Genomic DNA, 19,408 nt, shown 5'->3' with positions numbered 1-19,408 from the left:
GTTTTTGACCAACTTTTAGAAGTACAATTTTTGTAAAGGAAATAAATACACTGCATTTAAGAAAAAATGATACATAGAAACAAATACAAGTATATTTCCTGTAGCGCCCCCCCCCCTGTTATTGAAAAGCTGAAGAAAAGTCGTAGACAGCCAGTGATGTAATAAATTATACCTAAAAGTTAAGGTTATTATTGAAAATTAGATAAATTACAATTGTCATCTGAGAAGATAGGACAAGCATATAACTGCAAGAACAATAAATTGAAACAAAAAAAGTATGTTATTTGTTTTAAAAATATAACGTACTCGCATGACAGGGTCATTGGAAAACCATTAGGCCTGTTCAAATGTAGATCAACGAATTATAAAATTTGTTTAATCTGGGTTAAAAATTGCAAAAAAAATAACCTGTTGTTTCTCATAACTACTTCTACTTTTTAAAGGACTTTGCCTGAATTTAATTTTCAGTAATTCCCAAAGAGGTAAAGCATTTAAAATTTCTCTGTGATATGTATACAAAATCGACTGCCAATTTGCACATTTGCTATGAATGTGGGTTCTTAGAGGTACGTGTAATAATTGTATTCTCAACAGTTTCATACTTCATGAATATATTCTCGCTGTGTTTCATACCTCGGTAACATATTCTCAGTTTAAACCATACCTCAGTAATATATTCTTAGTTTGTTTCAAACCTCGGTAACATATTCTCATTTCTTTTCATACCTCGATATCATATTCCCAGTTTGTTTCATACCTCAGTAACAAAGTCTCAGTTGGTTCCATTCCTAAGAAATATATATTGTCAGTTCGTTTCATACCTCAATAAAAAATTGTCAGTTTGTCTCATACCTCATTAATAAATTGTCAGTTGGTTTTATATCTCAATAATATATTCTCAGTTTGTTCCACACCTCAGTAATAAATTGTCGGTTTGTCTCATTCCTCAGTAATAAATTGTCAGTTTGTCTCATACATCAGTAATAAATTATAAGTTTGTCTCATACCTCAGTAATATATTCTCAGTTTGTGTCATACCTCAGTAATATATTCACAGCTTGTTTCAAACTCAGTAATATATTCACATTTTCTTTCATACCTCAGTAATAAATTGTCAGTTGTCTCATTCTTCAGTAATATATTCTTAGTTTGTCTCATACCTCAGTAATATATTCACAGTTTGTATTATACCTCAGTAATATATCCACAGTTTGTTTCATACCTCAGCCAGTTATCCTCAGTTTGTTTCATATCTCAGTAATAAAATTGTCAGTTTGTCTCATACCTCTGTAATATATCCTCCGTTTGTTTCATACCTCAGCAATATATTCACAGTTTGTATTACACCTTAGTAATATATCCACAGTTTGTTTCATACCACAGCAAGATATCCTCAGTTTGTTTCGTTTCTCAGTAATAAATTGTCAGTTCGTCTCATACCTCAGCAATATACCCTTAGACTGTTTCAAACCTCGGTAACATATTCTAAGTTTGTTTCATACCTCAGTAACATATTCTCAGTTTGTTTCATACCTCAGCAAAATATTCTCAGTTGTTTCATATCTCAGTACTATATTCACAGTTTGTTTCATACTATCAGTTTGTTCCATACTCTCAGAATACATTCTCAGTTTGTCGCATATCTCAGTAATAAAATCTCAGTTTGTCTCATACCTTACTAATAAATTCTTAGTTTGTCTCGTACCTCAGTAATATATTCACAGGTTGTTTCATACCTCAGCCAGATATCCTCAGTTTTTTTCATATCTCAGTAATAAATTGTCAGTTTGTCTCATACATCAGTAATAAATTGGCAGTTTGTCTCATTTCTCAGTTATAAATTCTCAGTTTGTCTCATACCTCAGTAATATATTCACAGTTTGTTTCATACCTCAGTAATATAATATGAGTTTGTTTCATACCTCAGATATATGTTCGCAGTTTGTTTCTTACCTCAGTAATGTATTCTCAGTTTGTGTCATACCTCTGTATTGTATACTAAGTTTATTTCATACTTCAGTAATATATTCTCAGTTTGTTTCATACCTGGGTTACTTATTCTCCCGGTGTTATATATCTCAGTAATGTACTCTCAGTTGTTTTATACCTCAGTAATGTATTTTCACTTTGTTTCTTACCTCAGTAATACATTCTCAGTGTGTTTCATACCTTGGTTAAAGTTTCTCAATATATTTTGTATCTCAGTAATATTTTCTAAGTTTGTTTCTTACCTTTGTAATATTTTCTCAGTGTGTTTCATACCAAAAGTCCCAGTTTATTTCATACTTTGGTAATATAGTCTCAGTTGTTTTATACATCGATAATATCTACCCCCTTTGATTCATACCTCGGTAATATATTCACATTTTAGATGCTGCGTATAAGTATCGGCTTGCATGGTGATGTAGATAATTTACAGTAGGTTTACGGTTGCACCATGTGAGAGAGGGGGTCCTGAAAAGGACTGTCGGAAATCTTTCTCTCTTGAGTTTGTGAGTCGTCCAGAAAAGGGCTGTTGGTAGTCTAAAAAAAGCACACCACGTCCACAACCCGTAGACTCCAGCCCAGACGGACACATAGCTCACCCACGTCCGCAACCCGGAGACCCAAGGCCACACGGACACGTATAGCATGCACCCACGTCCGCAACCCGGTGACTTAACCCCACGAACGCCAGCTATTCCCCACTCCTGACGACGGATAGTCAACCTCTGTTCGAAACTTCGAGCCATTCCTATACTACCCATCCTCTCCAACCGGCGCTGTAGTTCTCCTTAGAACTATAAGCTCAAAAAAGATTATCAACTGTCTTTTTCAAGACTACCAACAGTCCTTTTTAGGACTAAACAGACACTCAAGAAAGATTACCGTCAGTCCTTTTCAGGATTCCCCCAATCCTCCCCCTCTCTCACATGGTGTAACCGTAAGCCTACTGTATATTCTCATGCTGTTTTATACATCGGTAATATCTACACCACTTTTAATCGGCTTTCATCGAAAGGGTGCGGTGCGGTGCGGCGCGGTGTGGTGTGCTCAACGCACCCATTCGATAAAAGGCCTCCCGCTTTTCTCGAAAGGGTGCGTTGAGAGCGGAGTACCGTTTTAACACACCCTTTCGATAAAAGCGGGGGGTCTTTTCTCGAAAGGGTGCGTCGACTAGTCTTTCGCATCAGTCGTTTAAAATGAGGATCTGGGACAGAAGGTAATAGTTGCCAATTTAAGTATATCGAAAATGTATTAAATAAAATGGTATGGTCTTGATTACAGAGCATGGTCTCTTTCGTTATTACTATGTTGATGGGGGAGACAGAGAGAAGGAAATAGGGGAAAGGGAAAGGGAAGATAAAGGAAAGAAAGAAGAATAAGAAGAAAAGAGGGAAACGGGGGGGGGGGGCGAAGGGCTCTTGCCTTCTCCTCACCTCCCTCCCCGCCAAAAAATAAATAAGAGAGAGAGAGAAGGGAAAGGGAAAGAAAATATAAAAGGAAAGAAAGAAGAGGAAGAAGGAAAGAGGGAAACGGGGGAAAAGCGAAAGGCTCTTACCTCCCCCCCAACCCCCCGCCAATAAAATAAATAGGAGAGAGAGAGAGAGAGAGAGAGAGAGAGAAGGGAAAGGGAAAGAAAATATAAAAGGAAATAGAAAAAAGAAGAAGAAGGAAGAAAGGAAAACGGAGGAAGGGCGAAAGGCTCTTACCTACCCCCCCCCCGCCCCCTCCCGCCAAAAAAATAAATAAGAGAGAGAAGGGAGAGGGAAAGAAAATCTAAAAGGAAAGAAAGAAGAGGAAAAAGAATAAAAAAGAAAAGAGGGAAACGGGGGCGAAGGGCTCTTGCCCCCCCCCCTCCCGCCAAAAAAATAAATAAGAGAGAGAAGGGAAAGGGAAAGAAAGAAGAGGATTAAGAAGGAAAGAGGGAAAAGGGAAAAGCGAAAGGCTCTTACCTCCCCAACCCCCCGCCAATAAAATAAATAGGAGAGAGAGAGAGAGAGAGAGAGAGGGAAAGGAAAGAAAATATAAAAGGAAATAGAAAAGAAGAAGAAGGAAGAAGAGGGAAAACGGAGGAAGGGCGAAAGGCTCTTACCTACCCCCCCCCCCGCCCCCTCCCGCCAAAAAATAAATAAGAGAGAGAAGGGAGAGGGAAAGAAAATCTAAAGGAAAGAAAGAAGAGGAAAAAGAATAAAAAGAAAAGAGGGAAACGGGGGCGAAGGGCTCTTGCCCTCCCCCCCTCCCGCCAAAAAAATAAATAAGAGAGAGAAGAAGGGAAAGAAGAAGGAAAGAGAGGAAACGGAGGAAACGAAGGGCGAAGGGCTCTTGCCTTCCCCCTCCCCCCACCCCCGCCAAAAATAAATAGGAGTGAGAGAAGGGAAAGAGAAAGAAAGGAAAGAAAATATAAAAGGAAAGAAAGAAGAGGAGAAGGAAAGAGGAAACGGAGGAAGGCGAAGGCTCTTCCCCCCCCCCCCCCCGCCGAAAAAAAATAAGAGAGAGAGAAGGGAAAGGGAAAGAAGAGAGAGAAGGGAAAGGGAAAGAAAGAAGAGGAATAAGAAGGAGAGAGGGAAACGGGGGAAGGGCGAAGGGCTCTTGCCTTCCCCCTCCCCCCACCCCGCCAAAAATAAATAATAGAGAGAGAGAGAGAGAGAAGGAAAGGGAAAGAAAATATAAAAGGAAAGAAAGAAGAGGAATAAGAAGGAAAGAGGGAAACGTTGGAAGGGAGAAGGGCTCTTACCCCCCCCCCGCCAAAAAAATAAATAAGAGAGAGAGAGAGAGAGAGAGAGAAGGGAAAGGGAAAGAAAATATAAAAGGAAAGAAAGAAGAGGAATAAGAAGGAAAGAGGGAAACGTGGGAAGGGCGAAAGGCTCTTGCCTCCTCCCTCCCCCCACCGCCCGCCAAAAAATAAATAAGAGATAGAGAGAGAAGGGAAAGGGAAAGAGAAGATAAAAGGAAAGAAAGAAGAGGAAGAAGAATAAGAAGAAACGAGGGAAACGGGGGCGAAGGGCTCTTGCCTCCCCCCCTTGCCAAAAAATAAATAAGAGAGAGAGAGAGAAGGAAAGGGGAAGAGAAGATAAAAGGAAAGAAAGAAGAGGAAGAAGAAGAAAAGAAGGAAACGGGGGCAAAGGGCTCTTGCCTCCTTTCTTTTCTTTTTTCCTTTCTTTCCTATTCTCCCTCTTTTTCGTTTTCTCTTTCTTTCTTTTTTTTTATTTTTTTTCTTTTCTTTCCCTTTCCTCTCTTTTTTCCCCTCCCCCTTTTCTCTTTTTCCCAACGGCAGCGCAATTTTACCGACAATATCCTGACAGGGGGGGGGGGGGGGTGTCGCACCCCCACACCCCCCTTTGGAGACGCCCCTACCTACGCCACTGTTGGCGACCACAAGGCTATCAATACAAATTAAGACATATTAATGAAGATTCTTTTTTAATGTTGCAGAGAGATAAGTATTTTCTCTATGAACTTGTTAATGGAAGGACAATAAATAATATTAAAAACATGAATACTATAGCGGTATAATGATGAGAGAGATGATTTACATACTTTTTTTCATACTTTTTCTCAATGTGATTGGAGTAGACTTGAGGGTGGGGGGGGGGGTCCCCCTCTTAGATCTCGCCGTTTTACAGCCGATCGCCGCGAAAATGTGCATGCATGTCAAGTGAAGTGTATACAAAACTATGGTAATTTCATTTTTTTTGAAAAATTCACTCATTTGCATATTTATGGTAATTTATGCAAACAAGATCAGAGAATTCACATTTTTACCCATAAATCATATATAATTCATATTCAAGCGTTCTTTTTCACTACATATATTCGTTAGAATAATAATACGACAACAAAGTTGGAAGAGCCAGTTTATCCCCATGTTATCTCTTGTTTTGATAATTTGTATTTATGTATTACATTGTTTTTGTTGTTTTTTTTCATTTCTAAGCACAATTCAACTATTTTGACCAAAAACAAACACATTAACTTGAAACAAGACCAAATAACCAATGTTTTCTCTTTTTTTAAAAGAATAAATGGTATTTCCATATGTTTGGTACATAAATCACAAAAATGAGCGATTTTAGGGCTGACATGCAAAAACAAAAGGTCACGTGACTCCGCAACTATACGTCCAATTTTCAACAAAAAAAATGTTTCAAAAGATGCGTAAGACTCAAAAGAAAAAAGTCATGAAAGAAAAAATTTATATCTGCCGCGGTTCGGAGTAGTCGCGAAATTACTAGAGAGCACTAATCTTTTTTGGGGGCCCTCGAAAATTTGAAAAATCGTACCACCCCCCCCCCTTGAACGCAAGGGAGGGGGGGGGGGCCTATCTCCCCCAAAACGGTAAAATTAACGTGTTTTTTACACGTTTTTTTCACAGGGCGGAGCCCTCAGAAGCTCAGGGGTATTAAACATCAAAATTAACGTCGGATGAGCATAATTTCATACCTTATTTGTGACAGTGGCAGGACACAATTTGGTGTTGGGTACAGGGGGCGGAGCCCCCAGAAGCTCAGGAGTTTTGGGCAATAAATAACGGTCAGATGAGCATATTTTGATATCTATTTGTTACACTGGCAGGACACAAATTGGTGTTGGATCCAAGGGGCGGAGGCCCAAGAAGGTGAGGGGTTTAATACATCAAATTATCGTCAGATGAGCATATTTTTATATCTATTTGTGACACTGGCAGGACACGAATTCTTCTTCCTTTTCTTTCTTTCCTTTTATCTTCTCTTTCCTTTCCTTCTCTCTCTCTCTCTCTCTCTCTCTTATTTTTTTTTTCGCGGGGGGGGGGGGGGGAGGGAGGAGGCAAGAGCCCTTCGCCCCCGTTTCCCTCTTTTCTTATTCTTTTTCCTCTTCTTTCTTTCCTTTTATATTTTCTTTCGCTTGCCCTTCTCTCTCTCTCTCTCTCTCTCTCTTATTTATTTGTTTGGCGGGAGGGGGGGGGGGAGGTAAGAGCCTTTCGCCCTTCCCCCGTTTCCATCTTTCCTTCTTCTTCTTCTTCTTTCTTTCCTTTTATATTTTCTTTCCCTTTCCCTTTCCCTTTCCCTTCTCTCTCTCTCTCTCTCTCTCTCCTATTTATTTGTTGGCGGGGGAGGGGGGAGCAGGCAAGAGCCCTTCGCCCACGTTTCCCTCTTTTCTTTTTATTCTTCTTCCTCTTCTTTATTTCCTTTTATTTTATCTTATTCCCTCTCCCTTCTCTCTCTCTCTCTCTCTCTCTTATTTATGTTTGGCGGGGGGGGGGGGGGGATGGCAAGAGCCCTTCGCCCCCGTGTCCCTCTTTTCTTCTTTCCCTTTCCTCTCCTTTCTTTCCTTTTATAATCTCTTTCCCTTTCGCTTTCCAATCTCTCTCTCTCTGATTTATGTTTTGGCGGGGGTGGGGGGGGGGGGGGGGAGGCAAGAGTCCTCCGCCCCCGTGTTCCTCGTTTCTTCTTTTCCCTCTTCTTTCTTTCCTTTTATCTTCTCTTTCCCTTTCCCTTCTCTCTCTCTCTCTGATTTATTTTTTTGGCGGGAGGGGGGGGGGGGGGTAGGTAAGAGCCTTTCGCCCTTCCTCCGTTTCCCTCTTTCCTTCTTCTTCTTCTTTCTTTCCTTTTATATTTTCTTTCCCTTTCCCTCTCTCTCTCTCTCTCTCTCTCTCTCTCTCCTATTAATTTATTGGCGGGGGGGGGGGGGGGGGAGGTAAGAGCCTTTCGCTTTTCCCCCGTTTCCCTCTTTCCTTCTTCCTCTTCTTTCTCTCCTTTTACATTTTCTTTCCCTTTCCCCTCTCTCTCTCTCTCTTTTTTATTTTTTGGCGGGGTGGGGGGGGGGGGGAGAGGGTGAGAGGAGGAGCCAAGAGCCCTTCGCCCCCCCCCCCCGTTTCCCTCTTTTCTTCTTCTTCTTCTTTCTTTCCTTTTATCTTCCCTTTCCCTTTCCCCTTTTTCCTTCTCTCTGTCTCCCCCATCTACATAGTAATCAACACTCTGTAATCAAGACTATTCCATTTTATTTAATACATTTTCGATATACTTAAATTGGCAACTATTACCTTGACGCACCCTTTCGAGAAAAGCCCCCCCCCCCGCTTTTATCGAAAGGGTGTGTTAAAACGGTACTCCGTTCTCAACGCACCCTTTCGAGAAAAGCGGGGGGCCTTTTATCGAATGGGTGCGTTGAGCACACCACACCGCGCCGCGCTGCACCGCACCCTTTCGATGAAAGCCCTTTTAATCATACCTCGGTAATATATTCTCACTTCATGTCATACCTCGGCCATGTACGGCTCTTCTTTCATGTTTTGTCCTCGAGTACCTAGGACATTGAGGGCAACCTGCAAGGACGTGTTGCCACAATGGATTGGTAGGTTGATGTCTGCACCATGTTTCACCAAGACATCCACTAACCTGAAATTCTCGTGGTTTATTGCAAAAGCAAGAGGACAGGATCCGAATGTGTTTTCCACTACATTCACATTACAATGTCCCTGTTGGCAGAAATGTAAAAACAAATCAAGTTCATATTTATGATAAATGGATCAATTTCGCACTTTTTGCATTGCAGAAGTTTTGATAAAGTTCGATTTTGACATAATTAAAGTAGCCACACGAAGAAATCAAAAGTGTTTTGAATTAATGCAAAACTCATATCATTGCGAAGGGGAAGCCTTGCCGATCAAATACAACAACTCTTCTCTTAAAAATATGTTTGGGGCCCGCAGTAATCAACTCTCAAAAATGTTAGTTTTGAGATCCAGATTTTCTGCCTTCAGCGGTCTTTTGTAGAGCGTCAATATTTGTGACGTCACATACGGGACACGGCTGGCTAGCTGCATACTACTACACGACACTGAGCTGTTCGTCCAGGGTGTGACGTCACAATTCAGAGCTCGCTACGCTTATGTGTTTGACTTACGTTTAGGGGTGTTCGGGGGTTTAAGGAGGGTCTTGAAACATTGCATTTTACGCCTTTCCATGATATCTATATGATTTCTCAGCAAATTGTTCGTGTTTTTCAAAAGAAAATCTTTCAATCCATATGTAATTTGTTCTAATAATGAGTTGTTGTGTGTAGCTCCTCTAAAGCCTACCGCACATTTTACGATCCGACTATTAATGATTTTAGAAGAATTTTCAAGAGCAGTCGATGTAATGATTTAAACAAGTGACATTGTTATCTTTATGTCTTGACTAGTCATGTACACAGTATAATCGATATAAATATTTTTGTGGTGGGGGGGGGGGGGGGGTAGGAGTAAAAGATTAGTTGTGGGAGAAAAAACAAAAATCGGTTGTGAATCGCAAAATGAAGTCTGGCTAGTCGTTAGATTGTTTATGATTTAAAGGTGCTATCCATTCATATTGAATTAGGTATCGTTCGAAAGGTTATGTTCAGTTCTTCACATTTGTTTTTAAGTTCATTGTACAAAAGCATAAGGGGAAGGAGAAATAATGAAATGAAGTCACGAGAGTCAAGTTTCTTTGAGAGAATTTCGTCTATGATACATCAAGGAGGCTTGGTCATGCGACGTCATTTCGTGGACTATTTACAACACGGCCACCGCGCGCATTCTTTTCGCATTCAGATGCACTGTGCAAGTATAAACAAGAAATATCAGACTGAAAGTACAGACATTATACCGGGATATTAATTATCAGTAAAAATGACAGAAGACAGCTCAGATGAACTCGAAATGATCTCGGTGTATGATGAAGAAGAAGTTAGTAGCAGTGATAATGTTGGAGAAAGTGAAGATGGTGGTGAATTGGACGAATTTGAAGACGACGAAAATGTGAACGCTAATAATCGTGATGCGGTCCACATCACTGCCCCAGAGGCAGAAGTACGCCGGGCTGCATGGACCGTGCAACTTGTAACTCGTGGGTGCATGAAAGCACCGCGATCTGCCGTATTACTACATTTACCGGCGCTTGTTCAGAATCATATCCCTACTCTGGCGTAGAGATACCCTACTACTATTAATACTAAAACATACCCAAAATAAAGTAAATATTCATCAATGATTTAAAAGTTGTTCCGTTTCTTACCTGCTTCGTTTCACCTTTCTTATACGCTGGAGTTACGGGGTCAAAGTAGGAATATGATTCTAAACAAGCGCCCATTCACCCATCACACACCTGCATCCTGATCGACGTCTCTTAGCCGAGTTTTTTTTTCTCGATCGGCAGACATTTCAACTACTAGTAATTTACGAGAAAAAGGCGAGAAAAAACAACCATTGTCTGACGGCCTGCATCGTGATCGCGGTCTCTTCGCTTAATATTTTCAATCGGCAAACTTTAAGCTAATTTAAAACCAAAAATGTCACGAGTCATGCACTAAAACACCATGAACACTGCACTGAACTACGAATGGCTGAGCTATCGCGAATATTCCCCGTGCCGCGAAATTCAAGTTACGCTATTTATCAACACAAAACATCTGCGAAGCCGTGTGTCAGGATCTGCAAGACGATCAATTTTACAGTACCAAACTTCAATATTTCAAGGAATCCAAACATCGGAAAGTAACCAATGCTTATCACTATGAACATGACGGAAAAAGAAAGAGGACAAAATATACAATTCCTCATTCTACCCTCAACAATTCCTGTGGTAGATGAAGGAACATCCCTTCACTGCTATTATGCAAAATAAGTAGAACAGGTAAATATGCATGTGACACCTGTTCTACACATTTTTACATAATAGCTTTGAAGGGATGTTCCTTTGTCTACCACAGCAACTGTTGAGGGTAGAATGGGGAATTGTATATTTTGTCCTCTGTCTTTGTCCGTCATGATCATAGTGTATGTAATTGATAGAATTTTAATTAATTTATTGTAAATTCGATAAAACACTTTATTAAATATCACAGAAATTGCAAAATCTACTTTAAAAATTACCAATGTTTGTGTACGTATTAACATTAAAATAGTGCATTGTACTTCCGGGTTTAGGAATAGTCCATGGAAATACGTCACATATATTATGTCGCTATCAAGAATATCAACACTTCCGGATTCCTCTACTTACAATATTGATCTTTCTAAGTCAAATAATAATTTAACAAAAAATGCAAAATTCTGCCATTCAATATATTTGTATTCCTTAACTCATAAGCTTTCCAACAATAACAAACATGCATATGTTCATCATTTCCTTTCCATAGCACCTTTAAAGCCGATTTGGCTTCAACCAACCTTTTAATTTATATGATTATTCATAACTTCGATGAGAAAGATAGTGTTTGTTTCAATTTCTGTAGCTAATGTAATTGAGATTTCTTTAAAAATCTTATCTCAGGCGGGTCGTATGTGTAGCGGTACGCTTAACCATCTGTCTTTTTACCTTTTTGATCAATAGTTCTGCAGCACCCCGACAGCCTTCGATAGCAGCTGAAAAGAGAGGAGTACAACCTGTGTCATCCCTTGCTTCCACCAGTCTAGGTATCTTGTCCAGCAGTTTATTCATAGCACTGTGACCAAGGCATGGAGAATAATCGAAAAAGGGAAATGAATTGATACATCAATCCTTTGAAAAGAAATGGGGAAAGGGGAGTTCCTCTCCCTGAATGAATACAGGGTATAAGGCAAAAACAAGCCTTTATAACAAAAATCAAATACATCAATTTTCCATAGCACCCATTAAAAAAAATATCTTGTGTTTCCCTTTTGCTTGAGGGACAATTTTATCGACACTTACATTTGTGTAACTGCTATTAACGGTGCTGAAAAGTTCTTCTTGCTCTTTAATGCACACACACACACACACACACACACACAAATATGTATACATGTACATCTATATATATATATTTATATACATATTCGTATTCTTGCCTTTCCCGTAATAAATCTGTTCTTGTTTATGTAAGAGAAATTTATATCAATTATAAGTTGTAGAGTTTATACAATTTTTTTTCTTCAAATGACCTTCATGTATAATAGACCTAACTAAAAAGATAATTATTCTCTGAACCAAGATATGCTAATATGAATATGTTTGTATCTCCGGCTGAATTCTTAAGAGCTCATTTCATTTCTTATTCATTGGATAGACTCATAAAAACTGAATGAATGAACTTCACACACTATGTATTATCCAAATTAGCAGCAGTGATGTGCATGACAGATGCTAGAGTACTTGAAACCGCTTTCAGATCTGCTTCCTTTCTTTCCACGATGAGGTCCACTATGGTCCTTCCTCCATTAAATATTGATTGGTGTACAGGTGTAATATTGCCCTATTGCGAAGACATTCCAAAGCATATGATAAGAACAATTAGAATTTGTAAAATCTCTTACTAAATGATATATACTTTTGCCTATAAAGTTTAAGATTAAATTTACCCCTTAACATGAAATGATAGTGACAATATTTGATATTCTTGATAGTTGCAGTGTATATCTGATCAGAAATATATTAGAGAATGGGTTCAGAAATCCCTACAATCTGATAGGTTAAGAGCCAGTAAGCATTACCGACTGCACAAATCACGAATCACGCACGAATAAGTTGCGATATCTGAAATCGATATTGAAATGCAAACGATAGCTTTTCAATACAAAACAAAAAATATGGCGATTGCCAAACAGCCGCAATTTTTTACTGTATTGAAAGTAAACATTAGCAGAACAAGCTAATAATTCATGTAGATGACCGATGCTGCAGGTAAGCCTATACAAATTGGCGCTAGTTCACTAGTGTGCCCATACTTTGGACTTGTGACTCCACCTGTCAGGATATTGTCGGTAAAATTACGCTGCCGTCGGGAAAAAAGAGAAAAGGGGGAGAGGAAAAAAGAGAGGGGGAAAAAAGAGAGGGAAATGGAGAGAAAAGGCAAAAAGAAAAGGAGAAGAAAAGAAAGAAAGGAAAGAAAGGAAAGAAAGGAAGAAGAAAAAGAAAGGAAAGAAAGAGAAGGAAGAAAGAGAAAAAAGAAAAGAGGGATGAGAGGAAAGAAAGGAACAGAAAGAAAAGAAAGAATAGGAAAAAAAGAAAAAAGATAAAAGTAGGTATAGCACACCAAAAATAAGTACAACAAACACATGTTATTTGATATTGCAAATGATCAAGCTTTATGACAGCTTAAAAAAAAATTAAAAAAACAGAATTGAAATCGGTCAATGCGTTGTGATTTTACAGTCAATGGGCGATCATCGGACCATATCACACATGGCTGAAAAGACAATATTCTAATTAATAATTAGAAGAGTCGAGAACGGTACAACGAATCGTCTTCTTTCTCTAATAATTTAAGGAAACGTCAAAGCTTCCGCGCTTCGCGCGAGAGGGAGAAACTGAATTTAGACAATTAGGGCTTATTAAGAGTCGAAAACGGTACAACGAATTGTCTTCTATCTCTAATAATTTAATGAAACGTCAAAACTTCCGCGCTTCGCGCGGGAATGGGAAGCTTCATTTAGACAAGGATTAAGAGTCGAGCACGGTTCAAGGAATCGTCTACTTTCTCTAATAATTTATAGAAACGTCGAAAATTCCGCGCTTCGTGCGGGAGGGGGCGAACTGAATTCAGATAAGGATTACGAGTCGAGAACAGTAGACCGGATCGTCTGCTTTTTCTCATAATTTAGTGAAACGTCAAAGGCTTCCGCGCTTCGCGCGAGAGGGGGAGAAACTGAATTCAGACAAGGATTAAGAGTTGAGAACGGTACAGCAAATCGTCTTCTTTTTATAATAAGTTAATGAAACGTCAAAGCTTTCGCGCTTCGTGCGAGAGGGGGGGGGGAAACTTCATTCAGACAAGGATTAACAGTCGAGAACGGTACAATAAATCTTCTTCTTTTCCTAATAATTTAAGGAAACGCCTAAGCTTCCGCGCTTCGCGCGCTCTTTCGGTGATTCGCTTGCTCACTACCGTACCTCCCTAAAATAAGATCCTAGCTCTGCGCCTGCATTAAAATATATAGCTATAATGCTGACTAAGTTGACGAAATAATTCGTATATTTATGTCGTCGAGGAAAATGACCATTTACGCATACGCAAGTACTATAGATAGTCTATAGGAAAAGCAGTTTAGCCTTCGGCCCCAGGTTTATAGGGTTAAATTTGTAGATATGCGACATTTAATTGTGTCGGTGATTGGTGGCTAGTTTGTCGGTAATCGTTGGCCTCTACACCCCCCCCCCCCACTGAAAAATGTCTAGCGACGCCCCTGATCGCTGCACAATCCCGCGTTATACAGTGGCTTGCGCGGGCGGTAGCGCGCGCATGCGTGAAGATAGCGACCATATAACACGGTATGCACTTGTATTGTGCAGCGGTTTGCAGTGAAACCTGTGGAAATGTATATTATAATGTCTTCGCTTTTAGAAAAAACCTCCAAAAAAGATGAGAAAATTGACACGATGCAGGTAGGAAAGATAACGACTTTGAAATCATGACCATTATTTGAACAATTTTTGTTGAAGATTTAGTTGAGTTTTGGTATGTTACATACTAGGGTACTCTCCACGCGCGAGTCATGGGTCCAAAGTACGGGCACTTGTGAAATAGTGCCTAAATTTTTGGTTGTATTTTGAAAATAACTCGCTATTATATCCCGCATACTAAGAATCTTGCAATCTGATCGGTCTAAACGAGGTCACATGATCAATAATAGATGAGTACTATCTCCCTGCGATAGGACTTTCGTACCTTCGTATTTTTTTGCTGCTGCCCCACTTGCCCAGTGAATGAGCGTATAGCGCATAGCAAAGTATAGGTTACGCGAAATGTCAATGTCAAATGAGCGCGCATCGACTTTATTACATTTATGCATGTTGTGCTTTGTAAAATCTACCTAAAGCTAAACTGTCTGCAGAATCACTAGTTCTTTTCGATTTAATTATGTAAAATTCCCTTTAAATAGACCTTATTGCCGATGTGGGATATGAAACAAATATTAACCTCCTTTACTCGGGCAATAGATACAAACTATCATCGCCTTGGTGATGATAGTTGTACCATTACCCTTGTAGTCGATTAATATTTGCTTACTATCGTTCTCGATGACACAAACAGTTCAAGGAGAAGGTAGATTTGTCACTGTCGCACGGATACGGTCGCAGCCAGTCACAGGCTAGGCCTTTCATGTAGAACTACATTCGCTGCTGCATTCTAACATTGGATCTTGCGTCAAGTTGAGACTCATAGTCTTGTCAGTCAGTCCCTATAAGTTTGATTAACACCATTCAGAGGCGGCGCTCGGGGGGGGGGGGGAGGGGAGGGGGCACAGTGCCTCCAATTTTTCAGGTACCCCAAAGTGCCCCTTTTTACAAAGGACAAGTGCCCCATTTCCTTTGTAAGGATTGCCCCTTCCCCTTCTAATAAGTGCCCCTTTTCATTGTTATAAGTGCACCCCTATTTTTTTCATAAGATCCCCTTCAATTTCTCATCAATGTCCCTTTTCATCTCTGAAAAAATGCCCCTAGTAAAATCTGATAAGTTACCTTTTCCTTCGAGAACTGCCCCTTTTCCTTAGCACCAAGTGGCCCTTTTCCAGTCTCATAAGTGCCCTTTTTCGTCTCTGGTAAGTGCCTCTTTTCAGGCATGAGAAAAGTACCCCCTTACCAGGCATGAGAAAAGTACCCCCTTACCACTTTTGAGAAGTGCCCCCTTCACCTCTGATAATTGCCCCTATTCAAATCTGACAGGTACACGATTCATTTTGACAAGTGACCCTTTTCCTTTTAATAATTGCCCCGTTACCCTTCTCATAAGTGCCCCTTTTCATCTCTGGTGAGTGCCTCTTTTCAGGTACGAGAAATTCCCGTTTTCACCTCTGAGATTGTTGCCCTTTTTTTACTTTGACTCCTGCCTCTTTTTCTTTTTAATAAGTGCACTTTTTCCTTCTGATAAGTGCCCTTTTCCCTTTGTAATAAGACCCCTTCCCTTTCTCTTACATGTCACTTTTCACCTCTTATAAGTGCCCCTTTTATTTTGACATGTGCCACTTTTCCTTTCTAATAAGTACCATATTTCATTTGGATAAGTGCCCCTTCCCCTTTTCAAAATGCCCCTCTTATAACTGATACATGCCCTATTAGATTCTGACAGGTGCCCTTTTCCTTCAACAGATTCGGCATTCCCATTCATACAAGTGCCTTTTTCATCTCTGTAGAGTGTCCCTTCTCGGGTGCAAGAAGTGCCCCATTTTCACCTCTGATAATTGCCCTTTTTACTTTGACACGTGCACCTGTTCTTTTCTAATAACTGTCCCTTTTGATAAGTGCCTACTTTTCCTTTCTCCATAACATGCACCCCTAATTCAAAGCGACTTAGAGCCATTTTACTCTAATTTTCCCTAGAGCTCGCTCGCATTTATAGTTGTTATAATTATGTTAAAAACTTTTCAGTCTTTCTTCATTAGATTGTTCTTAAAACTCATCGGGCTTTTTTTTTATAAGATGTAATTTTTCGCACTGCGTCCACATAAATCTTAAGATTTTTAAAATTGTTTAGTTTTTATCTGACACAACTTCTCAAAGAGGATTTCAAATTATCAGCTCTTGAAAATTCCTATTCATCCTAAACATACCAGAGATAACCATGGACAACCTCTTTTTCATTATGACTCAATATCATTTCTGTAAAAGCCTATAGTATGCAGTTCGGTTGTATTAATATCATAACATGAATTCACTTCCACTCCTGCCTCGACTTTAATATTTTTAAAATATCACAGAAAAACAAAATCAGTCAGTGTGACCTTTTATTTACAGTACGGTTCGAGTCAATGATATTACTTCAATAATGAAATATATATATATATATGTATATATATATATATATATATATATTTATATATATATATCAACATTTCCTTACCTTGTAGTTCATGTCTGCACCATGCATCAGCAGAAAATGTGCACATTGAAAGTACCCATTGAAACATGCCAGAGAGAGACACGTTAAGCCTTGCCAGTTGACGGCATGCACATCAGCCCCTTGTTCTAGAAGGTATTCCACAGCTTCGTAATTGTTGCTTCCGTTTGGAATGGGTGTGTGAAGAAAACGTACGGGTGATCATTTGTTCTACCCATAACATTTTAGTGGATTACAAAGCGTAATGGGCATGATGTACCAAAATCAATAGACAATTCGAGTCCATTTCTGTTGCAGTAACTAGTGCCGTTTATGAATAAGAGCTAATATATTTACCCGAAAATAATTATTAAAGTCTCCAAGCTGGTAACGCAGAATAAATTTTATTTCCATTTTTTCATGTACAAAGTGGCAATTTCTTGATGACTTGTTTTTAATGTTCATTCACAATCTTTTTTCCTTCTTGTTCTTTTTTGTTTACCTTTAGAAAACTCAAACTGCACTGTGTTGAGTTAAAGGGATACATAAACTAACAATTAAAAAGTCAGCCATCATATTTAAGGAATGGAGTGGATACAAGATATGATATCAAGAAAGTTTCACAGGCATTCAGTAAACAAATTACTCTGCAATAGGATATGATAGAGGGAATCAGGCGCGTTCGCAGGGTTTTTTTTTTTTTTTTTTTTTTTTTTTTAATTAAAAAAATAAAAGTAAAAATAAAAAATATTTTATCAACAGCTGACCTAAAAAAAATTGACCTACCCCCCCCCCAACGGAGCAAAATGTCAAATTTTTAAATTTCGAGACCCCCCCCCCCCCCCCCCCCCCCCAAAAAAAAAAAAAAAAAAAAAAAAAAAAAGTGTCCTTTAATTAAAAAAATTAAAATTAAAATTAAAAATATTATACCAATGGCTGACCTAAAAAAGTTGCCCTACCCCCCCCCAACGGAGCAAAATGTCAATTTTTTAAATTTCGAGACCCCCCCCCCCAAAAAAAAAGTGTCCTCTTACCCCACCCACCCCCCCCCCCCCCCCCCACCCCCGCTTATTAAGCGGCTGGCTGAGTCGTTGCGAAATTTTCGGCCAGATTTAAAAATGTTAACCCCCCCCCCCCCCCTTGAAAAAATCCTGCGTACGCGCCCGGAGGGAATGGGTATGTGTGTGTGTGGGGGGGGGGGGGGGCTACATCCCATCACTAGTGCGGCTACAGTGCAGTTAACCGAAGGCCCGCGAGACCGAAAACCATATATTGTGTGCAGTTATACGACATGCAGTACATTAGACAGAAATAACCGTCTGATATGGGTCATTTCTCTATAACTGACATTTGTTGACATTCCCCAATACGGACGGTAACCCAGACGACTCGCACAGGGGGATAGATTGAGCCCATTCGGAACTTCTTTTCGTTCCCGACATTTTCTCCCCCGATTTTTTTAATTTAGATCTAGATCTAATTTTCTGATCTATAAGGTAGTTAGACAAATACTATGTTTACCGTAAATTTCGCATGTATACTCCTATCTGGAGTAATTAAATTGTGATAACCTATTATAAAATGCGAAATTTACGGACTGACTTATATGAGTTATCCAATTTTTATCTCAGAACCGTGAAACGGTTACGTCCATGCATTCGAACTAGTAATGACATGACTAGGCGGCCGATATATTTCCGGGTCAACCTACCTAAACATAGCCAATGGCCAATCAGAGGACTCGATTATTATTGGATTTACGAATATTCATATATCACTGGGTCAAGTCAGGCTGACTCGTACGTAGTTCCCATAGGACGAACTTCAGTCTCTATAATCGGAGGTATAGTGGGGCCAGACGTAGTCTCAGTGGAACAACCGACGATATGGAGAGACTGAAGCTTTTGGCCTAGCAGTACTATTGCTTGCGTACACACATTTGGCTTTGGTTGTCATTTTTTTGTGAACGTAAAGCTTGGTGCTTATGACCCTTCACCTAATAATCAAAATATATTTTGATCGGCCTCTTGGCATATCAGGGTTTAAAGTACATTTTATGGAATGATTCGGTCCAGTAAATAATGATGATTAGAATTTCAAAATGTTCCAAGTAGAATGTGGAAAAAATGCCAATATATCTCTTCCTATATGGTGACAAATGATTTTGTGTGTGATACTAACTGCTTTAAATGCAGAACTAATGAATCTCCTTAGTTGAAAGACGAATATTAAAACGCATCTTTTCATCACGCTTAAATGTACTTGCCTCAATAAAGACGACGGTGTAGAAAGTCTGGACAAATCTCTTCACCCACTATTTGTTACGCAATTTCACACAGATATTTGTATGTAGCCCATGAAATATTGTAAGGGGCTAAATATTAGAAGAACTCATTTTTATTCTAAAACTGAAACGTTTGCAAGATGTTTTCTCCATACTGTCCAACTCAGAGTCACTTTCCCGTTTACGTGTCACAAAGTGAGGAAGTTGGTCAGATACCTTAAAGAGTGTATTACATATTAGTCTCTCCTTAAACATTGTTTAATAGGGAGACAAAGGATACGTAGCAGAAGCGAACATTTCATTTTCAAACATAGTTCATATAGTTTTTAAATATCTGCTAAAAAAAACTTTTATATATAAAAAATGTCA

Source organism: Strongylocentrotus purpuratus, unplaced genomic scaffold (assembly GCF_000002235.5).
Source record: "Strongylocentrotus purpuratus isolate Spur 01 unplaced genomic scaffold, Spur_5.0 spur5_scaffold_10, whole genome shotgun sequence".
In the NCBI taxonomy this organism is placed as follows: domain Eukaryota; kingdom Metazoa; phylum Echinodermata; class Echinoidea; order Camarodonta; family Strongylocentrotidae; genus Strongylocentrotus; species Strongylocentrotus purpuratus.
The sequence above is the reverse complement of the archived record's forward strand: the minus strand, read 5'-3'. Positions refer to the sequence as shown.